Source organism: Phoxinus phoxinus (genome assembly GCF_949152265.1).
Source record: "Phoxinus phoxinus genome assembly, chromosome: 4".
NCBI classification, from domain to species: Eukaryota; Metazoa; Chordata; class Actinopteri; order Cypriniformes; family Leuciscidae; genus Phoxinus; species Phoxinus phoxinus.
The window spans coordinates 39983459-40002699 of record NC_136879.1 but is presented as its reverse complement, the minus strand read 5'-3'; the positions used below and the strand labels follow the sequence as shown (position 1 = coordinate 40002699).

Genomic DNA, 19241 nt, shown 5'->3' with positions numbered 1-19241 from the left:
ATTAAGTCTTGTTATCTGGGGAAATAAATCAAAATTAAGTGAGTTTTTGCTTAAAACAAGCTAAATTATCTGCCAATAGGGTAAGAAAAATAATCTTGTTTCTTTTTGAATTAAGATTATTTTTCTTACCCCATTGGCAGATAATTGTGCTTTTTTTTTCAAGCAAAAACTCTCTTAATTTTGATTTATTTCCCCAGAAAACTGGGGCAGAAATGCCATTAAAAATAAGACAAATGCCCCCCAAATTCAAGATATTAGGTTACAAATATTTTATTTTCCAGTGTTGTTATATTAGAAACAACTCAGGCAACATAAAATCAAGAGTGCTGTTTTCCCGAATATCAGCTTGATTGTAAATGTGACATTACAACTGCTCCGTGAAGTTATTAATGGGTAACTTTAAATTTTAGACAAATAAAGTTTGTCATCAAAAATATACATTTTGTTGATAATGATTGACTAGTAGCAGCCATCGAAATTATAGCAAAGTGTTCAAACTGTTATTTCTAATTAGTTAACCTTACTTTAAAAAGCAGGCAAATCGACTGCCTTACTTTCCCTGACTATCTACTAACCCTAGAATACACTGGTATAATATGCGGCCCCTTTAAGAAATATGACATCGCGCACTGCGCCTGCGCGAGAGAGAGAGAGAGAGAGAGAGAGAGAGAGAGAGAGAGAGAGAGAGAGAGAGAGAGAGAGAGAGAGAGAGAGAGACGAGCTGAAACGTTCACCAGTTGAGGCTGAAAGTGACGCTGTTAACGATCGTGAATGAAGGACAAGTGTTGAATATTTTCTCTTGATGCCGTTTATTTCCAGTCTGCAGGTGAGAGATGTTCTCAGATTAACATTAACCAGCTCTAGATTACAAACCCTCATATCGTGAATAAGGATGTATTCACACCAGGAAAGTCCGATAATTTACTTGCTTTTGTCCGGACCATAGACTGTAAAAAACAAAAATACAATGTTGATTTTTTATTTATTTTTGGTACGATTTGCTTTTCACACAGCTCTTTTTGCACGGAACCAAAACCAAAATTTGTAAACAAAACCACACGTGTGCTAAGGTCGTCCATTCATTCATTGGGAAAAGCAGGAAGTGCAATAAGTTGTGATTGTCAAAACATTTGGTAACTAAACAGAATTTTTATGACAACATGTTACAATGTTTAGCTACATGGTAGCGGTAGGCTACTGTATTTATTATTGCTTGACATCTTGATTCAATATCGATTCATTTGGATAATTATTAGGTACAGTAAATGCATGTTAATTTTTCTCAAGAAAAAAAAAACTCACTTATGCTGTAAACAATCAGAGAGCCCTGTCAGCTGGTATTATAGGTTAAAAATAACAACTTAAATTTAATTTAATGCGTTTTTTTATTATAATAACAACTTTATAATATTTTAATGATACAAGTAAAAAATATAATATATAGCCTAATATAGTGGACATATTTAACAAAACACTAATTTGTCTAGCCTATGGTCATTAAATGGCTTTCCTACCTGTTTTACTGACCTCTTACCGCGCCTGAAAACCACTGATTAATCCGAGACAAATGCATTTCGGTAAATTGTACTATATCTTTCAACATGCCTATTGTTCATTCGGGTTTATTTACTAGTAAAGAAGAGTAAAAAATGATCGGTCACATGCCGATTGAACTGAGACACTGCTACAGAGATCTGTCACGTCACATTTACAAACGCCAAAACAGCATTTATTCATAATAAAATTGACATCATCTGAGAGCTGATAATTTGTTTTAATATCAATAGTAACCTGCTCTGTCTTGTCTGTCGGTGTCAGTGTCCTCTTTGATCCATTTTAGAAAATGGATGTGTGGCGTGAGAGTGTGTGAAAAGTGTCAATTGCGTGAGAGTTGGCAGCCACTAATGAGCATCATATGATACAATGTCATCTATACGATGTTGTAATTAGGATTTTGAGAAGACGACGATGTGCTGCAAGACGGTTCCGGCGGAGAGAACATGCTCTCATGTGCGCCTATACTGGCATGCTGACAGTGGCACTGCGCAGAAGACGGATTAGGTATAAAGTTTTCATTCATAGAGAGGGGCTATGTTCATACATCCAAATCAAGAGATTATTATTACTGCTAACAAGTGCTGTCAACGTTAACGTATGCGATTACGTTTGTCCAGTTTAACGCAAATTAACACAGCTTTTTAACTGCAGCAACTTTAGTATACGCTATTGGAGCTGGAATTACCGCGGCTGCTGGCACCAGACTTGCCCTCCAATGGGTCCTCGCCCATGGGTTTAGGATACGCTCATTCCAATTACAGGGCCTCGAAAGATGTCAGTGTCAGTGTCCTCTTTGATCCATTTTAGAAAATGGATGTGTGGCGTGAGAGCGTGTGAAAAGTGTCAATTGCGTGAGTTGGCAGCCACTAATGAGCATAAAGATTTCATTCATAGAGAGGGGCTATGTTCATACATCCAAATGAGATTATTATTACTGCTAACAAGTGCTGTCAACTTTAACGCATGCGATTAAGTTTGTCCAGTTTAACGCAAATTAACACAGCACCCGTTTTCCCCCTATCATCCTTAAACTATCGTTACATTATATGATCACGGTCCTATTCATGCAAATGCTTTTAAACCATTTAAGCACGATAAGAAAAAAGAGAACGCTCTGTCTGTGAATGTCCTGATGCACACACGACGCGCAGAAAGACGCGCAACAGTATCAGCGCAGTGCTTTCTGCAATTGGGTCGGTTCATGTTCACACCGTAAACGAACCGTACCAGAGTTAGTTTGGAACCGTACCGAGAACACCTCTTCAGCTGGGTCTCGGTTCGGTTGTTTGGTCTGCACCCGAGTGCGATTGCTGTATTCACACCTGCCCAAAAGATCCGCACCAAGGGGGATTTTCAACGATTACTTCGAACCAAACAAGGCAGGTGTGAATACACCCTAAGGTTTGTCGGCACTGTAATCACACGTGCGAGTTCATACTGGAGAGAAGCCGCACTAATGTGGAGAGAGTTTTAGACATTCAAGCTCTGTAGTGAATCATATAAAGATTCATGTTGAACTATTTAACATTGATTAGTTTTATGTCACGGGGTGACGAAAGCCGGAACTACAGGCCGGGAAGTTGTTGTGGCGGGGAGCACTTCCGGTGTAACACAAGGCCGGTTGCGGTGATACACGGAAGCGGGAAAAACACGCCGGGAACGAAAACTAATGAGGGGATTCGCTGGCAGCGGTGCGGGGAAAACATACACACAGGCGATTGGACTAGGAGGGATATAAAAAGAAGCTGACGCTGGAGAGTAAGGAAGTTGGGGGAGCGAGGAAGGATCGGTGGTGATGCAGCGGAGACGCAGCGAGGAAAGGACTAGAGGCAGAGAGACTGGATTCATCTTAAAGATAAGTGCCTGGTTATTCTCTGTCGTTATCATTCTATGAAGAAGTACTGCGTTGACATACTGCTGAAGTTCACAATCCTCTGTCTCTCTTCTGAAGCTGGATGTTTGGAAATGACACAGCAGTGAGAGCCCTGTTTGTATCAACACACGGAGAGTCATCTGTCGAGGCTGTCCTCTGGGTCCGCACTCTGCCTTAATGATCTGAGGTTTGTGCATGCTGTGCTGAGTTTTAATTATCACTGAGTGTGTTGCAGTGTACACACAAGTGTGGGATGTTGCAGAGTGTACGGGCGACCAGCCTATAATCCCTCGGCAAAAGTGGTGAAGTATACGCACCCTCCTCTCCGTCTGAGTCCAGTGAAGAGCCTGTTAAAGTGGTGAAGTATACGCACCCTCCTCTCCGTCTGAGTCCAGTGAAGAGCCTGCTGAAGCTGTGAAGTATACGCACCCTCCTCTCCGACTGAGTCATTTGGGATCTTTCGGTGGTCCTAGAGGCCTTGAAAGCACATCCCTTTGAACCGTTACAGGCCGCGGATCTGAAATACCTCTCGCTCAAAACTGCTTTTCTGATAGTCCTGTCATCAGATTACATCACGCGCTCCGCCGCCTTCAGGCGCTCGGAGAAGCTCTTCGTCTCGTTCGGTGGGCGCACTAAGGGTCTCGCCACCTCGAAGCAGAGTCTGTCCAGGTGGATCGTTGACGCTATCGCGGCAGCAAATGCGTCTACACTGCCCTTTGGGCGTTAGGGCTCATTCCACTAGAGGCATCAGTAGCGGTTTTTGGCACCGGCGAACCGGGCGGTTGCCAGGGGCATGAATTTTTTCATGTCACATGGGGGGTGGCACAAACTTTTAAAAAAATAATAAACCTTTGCGCGCGAAGCGGTTTTCTATTAGCCTGTTTATCATTTCAATTATTGGCAAATTGGCGCCCCTGCTTGCTGAGAAGGTTACATTTACATTTATTCATTTAGCAGATGCTTTTATCCAATGCGACTTACAAATGAGAAACAATAGAAGCAATTAAACTAGCAGTAGGACAACAGTATGTAAGTGCTATGACCCTTCACAGTACAATCCAACACAATATTTTTTTTAAAGTTAGAATAGAGAAGAAAGTGTTAGTATTAATGGATCAAGTGCTGCCGAAAAAGATACGTCTTCAGCAGTTTCTTAAAAATGGTTACGGACTTAGCAGCTCTGGCTGAGTTAGGCAGATCATTCCACCAGCAGGGAACAGTCATGGTAAAGGTCCGAGAGAGAGATTTTGTGCCTCTTTGAGATGGCACCACTAGACGCCACTCGCTTGCAGAGCGTAAGTTTCTGGATGGCACATAAGTCTGAAGTAATGAGTTCAGGTACAGGGGAGCAGTGCCAGTGGTTGTTCTGTAGGCAAATGTCAGTGACTTGAATTTGATGTGAGCGGCAACCAGCAACCAGTGCAATTTTGTGAGGAGAGGAGTGACGTGTGCTCTCTTCGGCTCGTTGAAGACCACTCTAGCTGCAGCATTCTGGATCAGTTGCAGATGTTTGACAGTGCAAGCAGTGAGACCAGTCAGGAGAGCATTACAATAGTCCAGTCTGGATAGAACCTATTATAGAAGAACCTGGATAGAAGCTATGTCAAGGGGGTCTCCAACACGTCGCTCGCGAGTTACCAGTAACTCGTGGCCTGATTGAAGGTAGCTCGCCAATAAAGCTTCCTTTATATGTTCACATATCGCGTCTTTTGCGCGCTCGAGTTCGTTATTTCAAATGTAGGCACACGGGAAGCGCGCTCATAATTGAAGCGACGCGCTCATTTTTTCCAGGGGCAGCGAGATGAACAAATCTAAAATTTTCACTTTCAGTATGGGGGTGCACCTCAACACCGTGGGTGTTTTTCTCTTCTCCATAAATAAATCTTGTAGTAGAGCTTCAGCAAGCGTTTTTCGGTGGTGGAAATCCATTAGTTACTAAAACTTCTTTGTCATTGTGGAGAGCGCAGATCATGGTTGCATAGAAACGACAGACGCAATGGGAAAATTGGACCGAATTTTACTATATTAATATTAAAAGATAAGCTAATGTGCCTTGTAAATGTCAGTAAAGTAAATAATTCAATGTAGAGCCGCCATTTAGTTGAAAGATAATTTGTCCTTTGAGGAAATTTGCCATTTCTCTGTAGCTGATAGGCCCAAAACTAATATCAAAGTAAATTAAAATCTTATTTTAAAGCTTGTATTGTCAATACATGTGTTTTTTTAATTAAAGAAAATGTTGTCTTTTTTACTTCATTTTCTTATCAGATTGCACCAGAATGTTTTGTACTGTATTCATTTCATTCTGAGATTTAATTCGAGAACATGTCACCGTTCCCTATCAGTCAGTCACTACGACGTATGTCGTGATCGAAAAAATAGGAATCTCGCTAGAGAGCCGATCTACTTCGAGTGACACGAGCCAATACACATTGGCGTGCAATCATTTGCATCAGCTGCTCAGCCTCGCAGCGCGGATATATATATGAGCAGCAGTTGCGATTGCACTTAAGCTTTTTCATTTCAATAATTTATTGCCATATCAACAAGTTGATAGGAATTTGTCTTGGTACAACTCTCAGACATAAATAGCCTAAAGACAGACAACACAAGTACAAAAATAATAACAACAATACCCAGCAAACAGTTAAACAGTAGACCAAACCCCGCAGACATTAAAGAGACAATACCCCTCGGCAAAGAAAGTTCACAGTGCATACAGTTAGTAAAATGCTGCTATCAGTCAGTGCAAATTTGGATGTCTGATAGCCAGAGGGTAAGTGCTGTCTCTGAAACGTGATGTGGAAGTCTTAATGCTCCTATATCTTCTACCTGATGGGAGGAGATTAAAGAGATGGTGAGCAGGGTGAGAGTGGTCCGCTTCGGTTTTGCTTCGGAGCCAACCGATGCTGTTTAATCTATCTAATCTTGAGTGATCAAACAACGAGCAAGCTTTTCAGGAAGATCTCTTGTGTCTGGTGCGGGCGATGCAGCGGGGTCGACTTTATTTTTCTCTTTTATTTTTGTTTTTGTGTTACTGAGCAGAGCAAAACAAAAAAAAGCTGTTTTCACAGCTGGTAACGGTGCGCTAAATAGCCGTTCTTACGGCGGGTAAGACCGCCGTGAAGAGAGACAGCGCACGACAGGTTGCACATTCCTGTCTGTGTCCGCTGCGACCGTTCCCCTGCGTGCTTCAGTACCAAGAAGAGCATTCACCTGAAAGAGCTTACATGGGTGTGAGTTGCGTCTTTCTAAAGATGACGCCCACCCGTGTGTTTCTGGATGCGGTCGTTTCCTGTCCTCACTGACGGCCACGATCATTGTCTCGCATGCCTGGGAAACATGTGAGACTGAGTTCATGGGTGGTTCATGTTTTCATGGAATCATGACCATGTCGGCACGCCGGTTGACTCTGCTTTCTTCGGAAAGCTTGAGTCCCCTCTGTTGTTGGCCAGCCGCTGCTTGTGTGTGAAAGCACAGCTGCAGGTCTGCTCGACACTCTGGGACACCAGCGTGTCGTGTGCCGTCGAGCTGCCAGGCTGCAGCGCGGGTTGTCACGGTGACCCAGCGCTCGCTCGACACTCTAGGTGTGAGGTCCCCATGTCTATTATCCGTTGTAGCGCCCTCCCTGGTGGCCACCAGGAGAGGTCTACTTCAGTGGAATAGCTTGGGTGATCCTTAGAGCTGAGGCTTTCTCCTTCGGGGAACCAACCCTCTAGGGCCCCTCCCTCTCTAGCGCATCACAAGCTGTGCAGTTTCTGGATGGGATTGCTGGTCTTTCAAAAAAAAAAATGGAGGAACTTAGCCTTTCATTTAAGGCTTCAGCTGAGAGCAGATGTCGATTGCTACATTGGAAAGAGGGGCTGTTTCGTTCTGGAAATGAGGATGATGCTAAGTTCCCACTGTAATAGTGTGTGTGCTTATGCTTAATCAGATTCAGAGCTGACAGCCATGCTTTCCCGGGTCTTTCTCGGACGTGCATTGAAAACTTAGCAGTATGGAGCTATATTGGAACCAAAATATGGAACGCCAAAAGTGCCAAATTCTGCATAAAGTTTTCACCTCTCTCACTACCCTTGATGGTGGGGTGGCTGTGCCTCTGGCAGGCCACCTCTACCCTGCATGCGAGGCCAAGGCACTCTTATTGCACGAGGGTACTTCTGAGCCGGGGTTGAGCTGCGCTTGTCGACTGACCGTGTTCAAGTCACAGCGCTGGCCCTCGATCAGACGATGTCCACCTTGGTGGTCCAGAAGCGCCCCTGGCTGTCCTTGTAGAGGTGTGAGAGCTCATCAAAGTAAGCTTTCTCGATGTTCCCATCGCATAAGGTGACCTTTTCAGCGACACTGTTGAGAACTGGCCCAGCAGTTCTCCACAGTCAGCAGCAGACTGAAGCGCTTCCCCCAATGTACCACCAGAGTACCTCGTGGGCTGCCCCTCAGTCTACTTGTCGCCAAGGGTGTCATCCCCTGCAAAAAAGAAAAAACTCCGGCACAGCCTGCTCTACTGTGTCCGCTGCAGGAGGATGACACCGCCCGTCTCAACCACTGTTACTGTTTAAGTGGTCGGTGAAACAATCACTGGAGACGGGTGACCCGGAGATGGGTGGAGCTGCTCTCTCCCAGTAGAGGGTTGGGAAACTAATCTTTTGAGTAAAAATTCTGTTCCACCACAGTGTCACAGTGGTCCCCAAGTTCTCTCTCTCAAAAAAAAAAAGAGCAGTTCCTCTCTCTGGGTTTGAAGAGGGTCCGGAGAGTAGTGGGAGGAGAGAATCCTCACCACCCTCATCCGCCTCTTCTGTTGCCAGCGGGCAGCAGTGTGTGGTTCGAGAACGCAACCAAGCCACCTCCTGCCTCGTGGAACCAGGTAAGTGTTGCACAGCACACTTAGACCACGGTCCGGGTCGCCTCCCCAAGAGAGCCTCCCGGGCCGCGTTCCTGTGTTCCGCCTCGCTGCCCCGCTCCGGGTACGCCTACGGTCCCTTTGGTCCCGCTTGTACGGTCTTTGCGATTCTGGTTAGCGCTTCCCAGTCCGTCTCGCTGGCTCATTCGAACCGTCAGGCTCGGCTATGCGATTCAATTTGCCCGGCGTCCCAACAAGTTTCGGGCCATCCACTCCACTACAGTGAGAGCAGCCGTTGCCCATGTCTTGCGCGCGGAGATCGCAGTCCTACTGGCGAAGGACGCGATAGAGCCGGTCCCTCCAGCCGATATGAGGTCAGGGTACTACAGTCCCTACTTCATTGTACCCAGAAAGGAGTTGGGTCTTGGACCTGCGTGTTTTGAATCGGAGTCTTCACAAGCTACCGTTCAAAATGGTCATGCACAAACGCATTTTCGAATGCATCCGTCCCCGAGATTGGTTTGCAGCGATCAACCTGAAGGACGCGTACTTTCATGTCTCGATTCTTGTCTCGACACATGCCGTTTCTGCGCTTTGCGTTCGAGGGTCGAGCTTATCAGTACAAGGTCCTGCTCTTCGGGCTGTCCCTGTCTCCCTGTGTCATCACGAAAGTCACGGAGGGGGCCCTTGTTCCCATGAGAGAACTTTAACTATCTCGACGACTGGCTCATACTAGCACACTCTCGAGAGCAGTTATGCGAACACAGGGACCTCGTGCTCAGGCACCTCAGCCAGTTGGGTCTACGGGTCAACTGGGAGAAGAGCAAACTCGCCCCTGAGCAGAGGATCTCTTTTCTCGGTATGGAGTTGGATTCGGTCGCACAGACAGCGCGCCTCACAGAGGAACATGCTCAGTCGGTGCTGAACTGCTTGAACACGTTAGAAGGCAGGACGGCGGTCCCACTGAAATACTTTCAGAGGCTCCTGAGGCATATGGCAGTGGCTACGGCGGTAACCCCCGCTCTGCCTGCTTCATATGAGACCGCTTCAGCACTGGCTTCACAGCCGAGTCCCGAGATGGGCGTGGCATCTCGGCACTCACCGGGTGGCAAACACACCGGCGTGCCGCCATACCTTCAGCCCGTGGTCAGACCTCTCGTTCCTGCGGGCAGGAGTCCCCTTGGAACAGGTCTCCAGGCATGCTGTGGTGTTCACAGATACCTCTGCCACCGGCTGGGGTGCCACGTACAACGGGCAGTGTCAGGGTTTGGACGGGCCCCCATCTGCATTGGCACATCAACTGCCTCGAGTTGCTGGCAGTACGTCTCTCTCTGAGCCGCTTAAAAAGGCCGCTACAGGGCAGGGACGTGCTGGTCCGTTTTACTAACAAAGATTAATAAACAATAGGCTACAGTAACAAATTTAGCTATTACTCATTTTTAATTATGCTTAAGTATTTTCAGCACTGAACTCTTTTTTTACTTGTTAGGGTTAGCACAGGTTACCATCACCTGTTTTTACTATTTGTTAAATAGTTTTTTTAAGTTCAATAAATGTTCCTTTTTTAAATAGAGACTTGTAACATTTGTTATCATCATGATAATTGTGTCAATTTTATGATGTAAATTGAGGGAGCAAAAGCAGTATCGGCTCCAAATATCGGCTCAAGAAAATCGCCAGCCCATATCGACCATCGGCTAAGGCTGATGAAATAAAATCGGCATCGGCACTAAAAAATCCATATCGGTCGATCCCTAATCTTAAAGAGCGCGATGGATTATAGGGCGATAGAAGATACGTTAAATAGACAGGAGCTAAGCCGTTTAGGGCTTTATAAGTCAGTAACAATACCTTATAATTTATACGGAACTTTATAGGTAACCAATGTAGTGATGATAAGATCGGTGTTATATGATCATATTTTCTTGATCTAGTAAGAACTCTAGCGGCTGCATTTTGGACTAACTGTAGCTTGTTTATTGAGGATGCAGGACAACCAGCTAATAGAGCATTACAGTAATCTAGTCTCGAGGTCTTTTCTGCGAGAACTTTTCTGCATCAGAAACTGATAGCATATTACGTAGCTTAGCAATGTTTCTAAGGTGGAAAAAGGCAGTTTTTGTAACATATGAAATATGATTTTCAAAAGACAGGTTGCAGTCTAGTATAACACCCAGGTATTTTACTGTAGAGGATAAAATAGCAGGACATCCTACTATGTTAAAGTTGTATTGTGAGAGGTTTTGTGGGCGTTTTTTTGAACCGATAAGTAGTACCTCGGTCTTGTCTGGATTTAATAAAAGAAAATTACGTGGCATCCAATCTTTTATATCTTTAACACAGTCTGTCAATTTTGATAATTTAGCGTTTTCATCCGGCCGTGATGTAATGTATATTTGAGTGTCATCAGCATAACAATGGAAACTAATTCCATGTTTCCTTATAATATTTCCAAGTGGCATCATATATATTCAGAAAAATAGAGGACCTAGCACAGATCCCTGCGGCACTCCATAGTTTACTGAAGTTATGATCGATTTTTCTCCATTTAAATAGACAAAATGGTAGCGGTCAGATAAGTATGATCTGAACCAGCTTAATGCTTGTCCTTGAACGCCAGTATAGTTTTGTAGTCGATCTAAGAGTATTGTGTGATCTATAGTATCGAACGCAGCACTAAGATCAAGTAAAACTAGTATTGAGATACAGCCTTGGTCCGAAGCTAAAAGTAAATCATTAGTGATTTTAACGAGCACAGTTTCAGTGCTATGGTGCGGCCTGAATCCAGACTGAAACTTTTCATAGATGTCATTTTCTTGCAAAAAAGAGCCCAGTTTACTTTTTCTAATATTTTAGACATAAATAGAAGATTTGAAATGGGTCTGTAATTTGCTAGATTATGTGGGTCTAATTGTGGTTTCTTAATGAGTGGTTTTATAACTGCCAGTTTAAATGTTTTTGGAACGTGACCTAAAGATAGAGACGAGTTAATGATATTGAGGAGAGGCTCTTCCACTATAGGTAACACTTCTTTCAGTAGTTTAGTTGGTATAGGATCTAATAAGCATTTTGTTGTTTTAGATGAAGTGATAAGTTTATTTAACTCTTTTTGTTCTATAGTTGTAAAGCACTGTAATTGTTCTTGCGGGGTGATAATTGAGGCTGATTTATAAGGCGCGATTGAAGATTGAATGTTTACAATTGTGGTTCTGATGCTTTCTATTTTCTCAGTGAAGAAGTCCATGAAATCATTACTGCTAAACTGTAACGGAATATTTTGTTCAGGTGACGTCTGTTTATTTATCAGTCTAGCCACGGTGTTAAATAAAAACCTTGGATTATTTTGGTTGTTTTCTATTAGTTTGCGGAGATGCTCAGCCCTTGCCGCTTTTAGGGCCTTTTTATAACGTGACATACTGTCTTTCCACGCGATTCTAAAGACCTCTAAATTAGTTTGTTTCCATTTACGCTCTAATTTACGGGTTTCTCTCTTTAGAACATGCGTAGTATTGTTGTACCATGGTGCTTTACTTTTCTCTCTGACCTTTTTTAATCTAATGGGTGCAACAATATCCAATGTTCTAGAGAGAATGGTGCTCATAGTGGTAGTTATTTCCTCTAATTCATCTGTTTGTTTGGGTTCAGGCAGTAACTGAGACAAATCAGATAAGCAATTTGAGAAATTATCTATGGTGGATGGAATGATTGTTCTGCCTGGTCGGTAACGCGGCGCAGCGTGACATAGTACTGTAGTCCGTAATATACAAGTTACCATGAAGTGGTCACTGACATCATCACTTTGCGGTATAATATCTATATCGGTTGGATCGGTTCCGTATGATATAATTAAATCGAGTGTATGATTAAGACGATGAGTTGGTCCGGTGACGTTTTGCTAGACCCCAAAGGAGTTTAATAAATCTGTAAACGCAGCCCCTAACGCATCATTTGAATTATCTACGTGTATGTTGAAATCTCCAACAATTAATGCTTTATCAAAGTTGACCAATAGATCTGAGAGAAAATCTGCAAACTCTTTTAGGAAATCAGCGTAAGGCCCTGGCGGTCTATATACGGTAGCCAAGGCTAGAGATAATAGGGATTAACAATATAAACATTTCTAAAAAGTGGTTATTTTGATACGGATGACCCTATAGATCTGTTTTATATGATGATAATATACAAGTTTGTCAAAACACTATTTATAACAGCAAATATATTCACTTTACTTAACTATCAAATAATTAAATTAGTTAAGTATAAATTCAGTAACATTCAGTAACTTTCAGATTCCAGATCTGGTCCTGTTAAGTGGATTTTTGTCATCTTGTTAGATTTCAAATTAGTTTATATTAATTGAACAATTGAACCTGTGCCCTGTTTCATTCTTATAATATCCTGGGTTACATAAAAATGACCAACTTAGAGCTGTTTTATACACTACTAATATGTAACCATCAAAATGCTCTATATTTGAACCAAATTTAAGGCACCATATGTTTTCTGTTAAAGTAATCCAGTTTGAATTCAGTAACTTATCTTTGATTTTTCCAGATCTGGTCCTGTGGACGTCAGTATCACACAGTGATCACAGTTCACACCTGCAGTGAAGCTCCTCCCACAACAATTCACCAATAAATACTGGGAATATTCCCATCATCCTACAAGAGAAGGACAAACTCCAGGAGTAGCAGCTGAAATCTGTGTGACTGTTAAAGATGGAGTTTATTAAAGAGGAGATTGAAGACATGAGTGATCAAGAACCATCCAGAATAAAACATGAAGATACTGAGGAACAAATAGGTTGGTGTCCATTCTTGATTCTTCAATGTTGACTGCTTTGGTGACTGTGAAATAATAAGTAGATATTGATGATAAATGATGTAGAAATTAATCTAAATTATTCTAACCATATATATATGTATAATGTGTCAAAAATACTATTTTTAATTTGTCAAATTAATGAGAATGATATAACAAAAGATCAAAGATGCTTGTATTCACTTGAATTTTCCTTGAAATTATCCTCCTTAAACTGATTATAACTACTTGATGTTCATTTTAGATCAGACGGAAATAACAGAGCTAAGAGAAGAACTGAACGAAGTAAAGAAACACTGTGACTTCAAAACTCAAGGAACAAATGCCAAAAAGCTGCACTCCTGCTCACAGTGTGGAAAGAGTTTCAGACAAAAAGGAAACCTTAACACACACATGAGAATTCACACTGGAGAGAAACCGTATCCATGCACTCAGTGTGAGAAGAGTTTCATATCTTCATTGTTACTCAAGTATCATCTGCACATTCACACTGGAGAAAAACCATTTAACTGTGATCAGTGTGGTAAAGAGTTTATTTCGTCATCAAATCTAAAAGCACACATGAAAGTTCATTCAGACGAGAAGCCTTATATGTGTTCTCTCTGTGGAAAGAGTTTTTCATGGCTGAACTGTTTTAAAAAGCACCAGAAAACACACACTGAAGTGAGAGATCATGTGTGTTGTGACTGTGGGAAGAGTTATACTAGAGCTGACAATCTGAAACAGCACCAAAGAATTCATACTGGAGAAAAACCTTACAAGTGCTCATATTGTGACAAGAGTTTCACTCAGTCTGCACACCTGAAATTTCATGAGCGAGTTCACACTGGAGAGAAGCCGTACTACTGTACTCAGTGTGAGAAAAGTTTCAAAGATTCAACAGGTTTGAGAAATCATCTGCGTATTCACTCATCAAATCTAAAAGCACACATGAAAGTTCATTCAGATGATAAGCCTTATATGTGTTCTCTCTGTGGAAAGAGTTTTTCACGACTGAACGGTTTTAAAAAGCACCAGAAAACACACACTGAAGTGAGAGATCATGTGTGTTGTGACTGTGGGAAGAGCTTTACTAGAGCTGAGAGTCTGAAACGGCATCAAAGAATTCATACTGGAGAAAAACCTTACAAGTGCTCATATTGTGACAGGAGTTTCTCTCGGTCTGGAAACATGAAAGAACACGAGCGAGTTCACACTGGAGAGAAGCCGTACTACTGCACTCGGTGTGAGAAGAGTTTCAGACATTTATCAGGCCTTCTCACTCACATGAAAAACTGTTGCAAGTGATCAACATTCAATTCTAAATCAAATACATTCAGGTTAATTCTGCAAGATAAACTATGAGATTGTCTATTTTGTTTAATTTGTTAAACTGAATGGAAGACTAGAAAGATTTAAGAGGTGAAGCTTCAAAAGTGTAAATATTTTTTGTGCAAAATCTGTCTAACTTGAATTAGATATATTCATGACATACTTATTTACTAAGTTTACTATTTTGTCTTCTGATAGTACTGTGCAATTATGAGAAATAAACAGAGAAAACATCTTGTCTTGACAAAAAGCGTTTAACTGTGATTGTTTAAACTGAAAACAAGTCTAATATGTGTTTGTGGAAATAGTTTTTCACTGCTGGACTCTAAACATCACCAGAAAATACAGACCATAAATGAAGTGAAGATAATGGGTAGACGCTCAGCCTAGGTGCTAATTCTGGGTTTATCACCAGGTTTACTCAGATGTGTCGGCCAGAACACCACTTAAGGCCAAATATTCCAGAGTATGAAATGAAGAGCTGAGAGAAAGTTTCTGTTTATTCTTTCCTCTTTCTTGTGTGAGTGAGTTTGAGGGTGAGTGTAATTTTGAGTGTGGTTTTCTATAAAGAGAGAAACAAAATACAGATGAATAAAGGAAACATGCATACACTCATTCCTCCTTAAGCACTAATATACATTACAAACATAAAATAAATAATAGTCAGAATATGACTATATATATCTCTTAAACTCCAAGAATGTAAGCAGAGAGAAAGGATTCAAACACTTATATGGGATTCTCAGATTTCCTACCATGCATTAAGTTACCAATAACGTAGATATAACTTTCTGTCGTCTATGATATTCTTCAAAGCCTCAATAGCGGTCCAGATAATAATATTTAACACCACTTCATATTTGCTCAACCAAAGTACTGAACATTCATAACAACAAATAGTAAAGGATAAGCATGTCTAAACACGATGCTGTGACATATTTTGACCCGACGTACTGAATCAGGTGGACCGAAGCTAGAAAGTAACGTACGAACGTGGATATAATTAACACAACGGTCGTGTAGCGACCCTTAAACTCCTAACTCTCATCCATATCAAATAGCAGAAATAACAGCTGACAAAGAAATACAATATCACGAGTAATGCAGCAGATATACTTACTTTCTTCATTTACGCACACTCTGAAGAAAAGTGTCCCTCACAATTATCATCCGACCGACAATCTCTATCTTACAGCATACTAACTGTGTGACAACCAACCGACTATCTCTATCGTACTGCATACTAACTGCGCGACGTCAGACATAATATACAAACCAGCGCGCGCTTTTGCTACCGTCACAAGCACTGAATAAACGGGAGTAAACTTGAAACATAAAGCACAATATGGTCTAAATACTAAATAATTAGTACTAAATAAAAGCAAAACTAACATAAGTTTGGGGCCTTTTCTACAGCCGCCCCCGAATGTATGTAAGACATTCGCTCATCATTAAAGGCAACAAAGTTATATGGCTGGGGTGTAGTGGCAGGAGTGGAACCGTCTCCATCTGCTCCAGAAGGAAGTGCAGGGAGGACAACCAGCCTGGCAACTGGCCGGGTGTAGATTCTCTCCTTCACCTTAACATCAGCGGACCTGATGTGCCCGTCAGGGCTGGGATGAGTCTTGACTACTTTCCCAATGGGCCAGAGGGCCCTCGGAAGATGTGGATCAGCGATCATCACTACACAGTCCCCTGCAATATCAGCTGGTGTAGCCTGCTACTTCTGGCGACCTTGCAGACTCGGCACATAGAGTCGGATGAAACGGCCCCAAAAGTGATCAGCCAAGATTTGTGAGTGTTTCCAGCGGCGGCAACAGATGAGCTCACTTTCGGGGTAGACTACCTGAGGTAGCGAACCATCAGGCCGCCCCATAAGAAGAACACTGGGAGTCACTGGATCTGGGTCGCTGGCATCTGAAGACACATAACCCAAGGGCTTACTGTTAAGGATCCCTTCTACCTCAGTAAGTACGGTGCGAAGCACTTCTTCTGGAACAGGCTGAGCACCGACTGTGGCATAGAGTGCGCTCTTAACTGAGCGGATCTCCCTCTCCCACACCCCTCCGAAGTGGGGAGTTGCTGGGGGGTTAAAGCGGAAGGAGATCTTCTGTGGTGCAAGGAGATGTTGTAGTTCGTTAGACATTCCAACGAAGGTCTCACGGAGTTCTAGCTCACCTCCCTTGAAATTTGTCCCCTGATCGGAGAACAGCTCTGCAGGAGTTCCTCTACGGGCAATAAACCGTCAAAGGGACATCAGAAAAGCATCTGTATCAATAGAGGTAAGGAGGTCCAAGTGCACCGCCCTAGTTGTGAGGCACTTGAAGATGATCCCCCACCTCTTCTCCCGGCGCCGGCCCACTTTGATCTCAAATGGCCCAAAGCAGTCCATCCCTGTAGAATAGAAGGCGGGCTTGAAAAGGCGCAGACGGGCTGATGGCAGGTCTGCCATCTTCGGCACTGCAGGTTTTGCCCTCTATCGCTGACAGTCAGCGCAGCTATACTGGTAGCGGCGGACAGCCTCACGCCCTCGCAGGATCCAGAAGGAGCGTCGAAGCTCTGCGAACACCCGCTCTGGGCCTGGGTGGCGGAGGCGGTTATCGAAGTCTTTGATCAAGAGCGTAGACACTCGATGACCTGGGTCTAAGATGACTGGATGAAGAGTGGTCAGTTCTAGGCCTTCTGCTCGACGGAGTCGTCCTCCAACATGAATGAGCCCTCCCTTTTCCTCCAGCTCTGGAGACAGAGTGCGAAGTCGACTGCTGCTGGGGACTGGTTTACCAGCTTTCAGGAGGCTGTACTCCTGCTAAAAACTATCCCTCTGAGCCCTCTGAAGTATTAACTGTTCAGCCTGTCGGTAGTCTTCAGCTGTGGGCTTATCATTAGAGTTGGCCGCCCCATGCAGCTCCTGCACTGTCCCTTCCAGCAGCTCCTTCCACGAGCCGTATTGGTCCACATCTGAAGTCGACTGGCTTGATGCAACTGCGGCGACCCCACAGAAGATAGACTTGCGCAGCTCTGAGGTATCTTCTGCTTGGTCAACAGTGGGGTCTTCTGGCCATGAGTCCGGACTGGTCAGGAGGAAGGCAGGTCCCAGGCTCCATCTATTTGGCTGAACAAGCTCTCGCAGCTTCTTCCCTCGTGTTACGTCATCAGCAGGGTTTCTTGCGGTATCAACATATCTTCAGGCATGCTCGTCAGTCAGCTCCTGTATCTTGGCCACGCGGGTGCCCACAAAGACCTTGAACCGGCAGGATTCAGACCTCAGCCATGTCAGCACCGTTGTGGAATCTGACCAAAGGGTTGTCCGATCAATGTGGATGGTAAGCTCCCTCTTCAGCACCTGTGAGAGCTGTGCACCAGTAAGAGCAGCACAGAGTTCTAATCAGGGCATAGAGTGAAATCGCTTGGGAGCGACTCTGGAACAGGCCATTAGGAATGACAGATACACTTCACCGTGTCTGTCAGTGGTCCGGAGGTACGCCACTGAACCATAAGCCTCTTGTGAGGCGTCGCAAAATACATGCACCTCTCTCTGAAGACCGGAGATGTCCACGGACTTCGACAAGTACGGTCGGGGCAGGGTGACTTGAGGTAAGACTTGTAGTTCTTCTTCCCAGTCTTTCCACTGCTGCAGAAGCTCCTGCGGTAGTAGTGGATCATCCCATCCCCTGTGTTTGTCCCAAAGGTGTCGGACAATTATCTTAGCCCTGGTGGTGTAGGGTAGGATGAACCCCAAGGGGTCGTACTGACTCGCCAGCACCTTGTAGATATTACGCATCGTGGGAACACCGTACTCCACATGACGATGCTTGTAACCAAGGACATCAGTGTGGAAGAGCCAGTTTAGCCCTAGAGTAGATTCTGGGGTATCTGTCTTGTTCTGAGCCAGTCATAGCTCAACACTAGCAGAGCAGCTCTCTTCTGGTAGATGACTTATTACACCTGGTTCGTTGCTGGCCCACTGACGTAGATCGAAGCCTGCAGACGCAAGAAGGGCTCGTAGTTTGTCGACTAGATGCCTCGCCTTAGCAATAGTGGGGACACTCTGGAGGCAGTTATCTACATAGAAACATTTCTGAACCGATATCCTCACCTCTTCATCTGGCTGGCTGTTATCGGAGACGTGGCGTTGTAAGGCGAATGTGGCACAGCAGGGGCTACATGTTGTACCAAACGGTTGCACCTGCCACTCGTACACTGCAGGAGGTCCTTCTTGACTGATGTCGCGCCAAAGAAATCTGAGCAGAGCACGATCTTCTGGGAGGAGGCGAACTTGGTGGAACATGCCTCTGATGTCTCCACTAACTGCAACTGCATGCTCTCGGAATCTTAGCAGAACTCCCAGTAGTGATGCTCCTAAGGTCGGCCCAGGCAGTAGATGATCGTTCAGGTTCTGCCCTCGATACTGATAGGAGCAGTTGAATACCAGCCTATTCTTGGCATTATGGCTCACCATATGGTGAGGGATATACCATTCCTCACGACCCTCCTCATCTGAAACTTTCGGTCCACACTTGATGACAGAGCCCGCCTTTATAAGTTTGTCCATCTCCACTCTGTAGGCTTCTGCCCGTACAGGATCTCTGGCCAGTCGCCTCTCTACACTTCGTAAACTGGGCATTACGGCTTCTTTAGTAGCCTGAAAGAGCAGCATGTCTTTCCGGTGGAGCAGCGGGGTTGCGTAACGGAGAATGCCATCAACCTCTACCCTGATGGTTTTGGCTTCCAGGATGCTGATGGCCTTGTGGTCCTGCCTTGAATGAGTAACTAGTTTCTCGCTTCTGAATGGGACAGTGTCGACCTGCCATAATCTCTCAACATGTTTCATCAGCTCGC

General features: G+C 44.0%; 1 long non-coding RNA gene across 1 annotated transcript; it reads left to right on the top strand.

Moving 5' to 3' along the window:
- The first annotated feature begins 636 nt into the window (after positions 1-636).
- LOC306997130 lies at positions 637-14804 on the top strand. Its single transcript, XR_013797272.1, has 3 exons — positions 637-826; positions 12825-13073; positions 13336-14804. It is a non-coding gene; the product is annotated as an uncharacterized lncRNA (long non-coding RNA).
- Positions 14805-19241: the final 4437 nt, after the last annotated feature.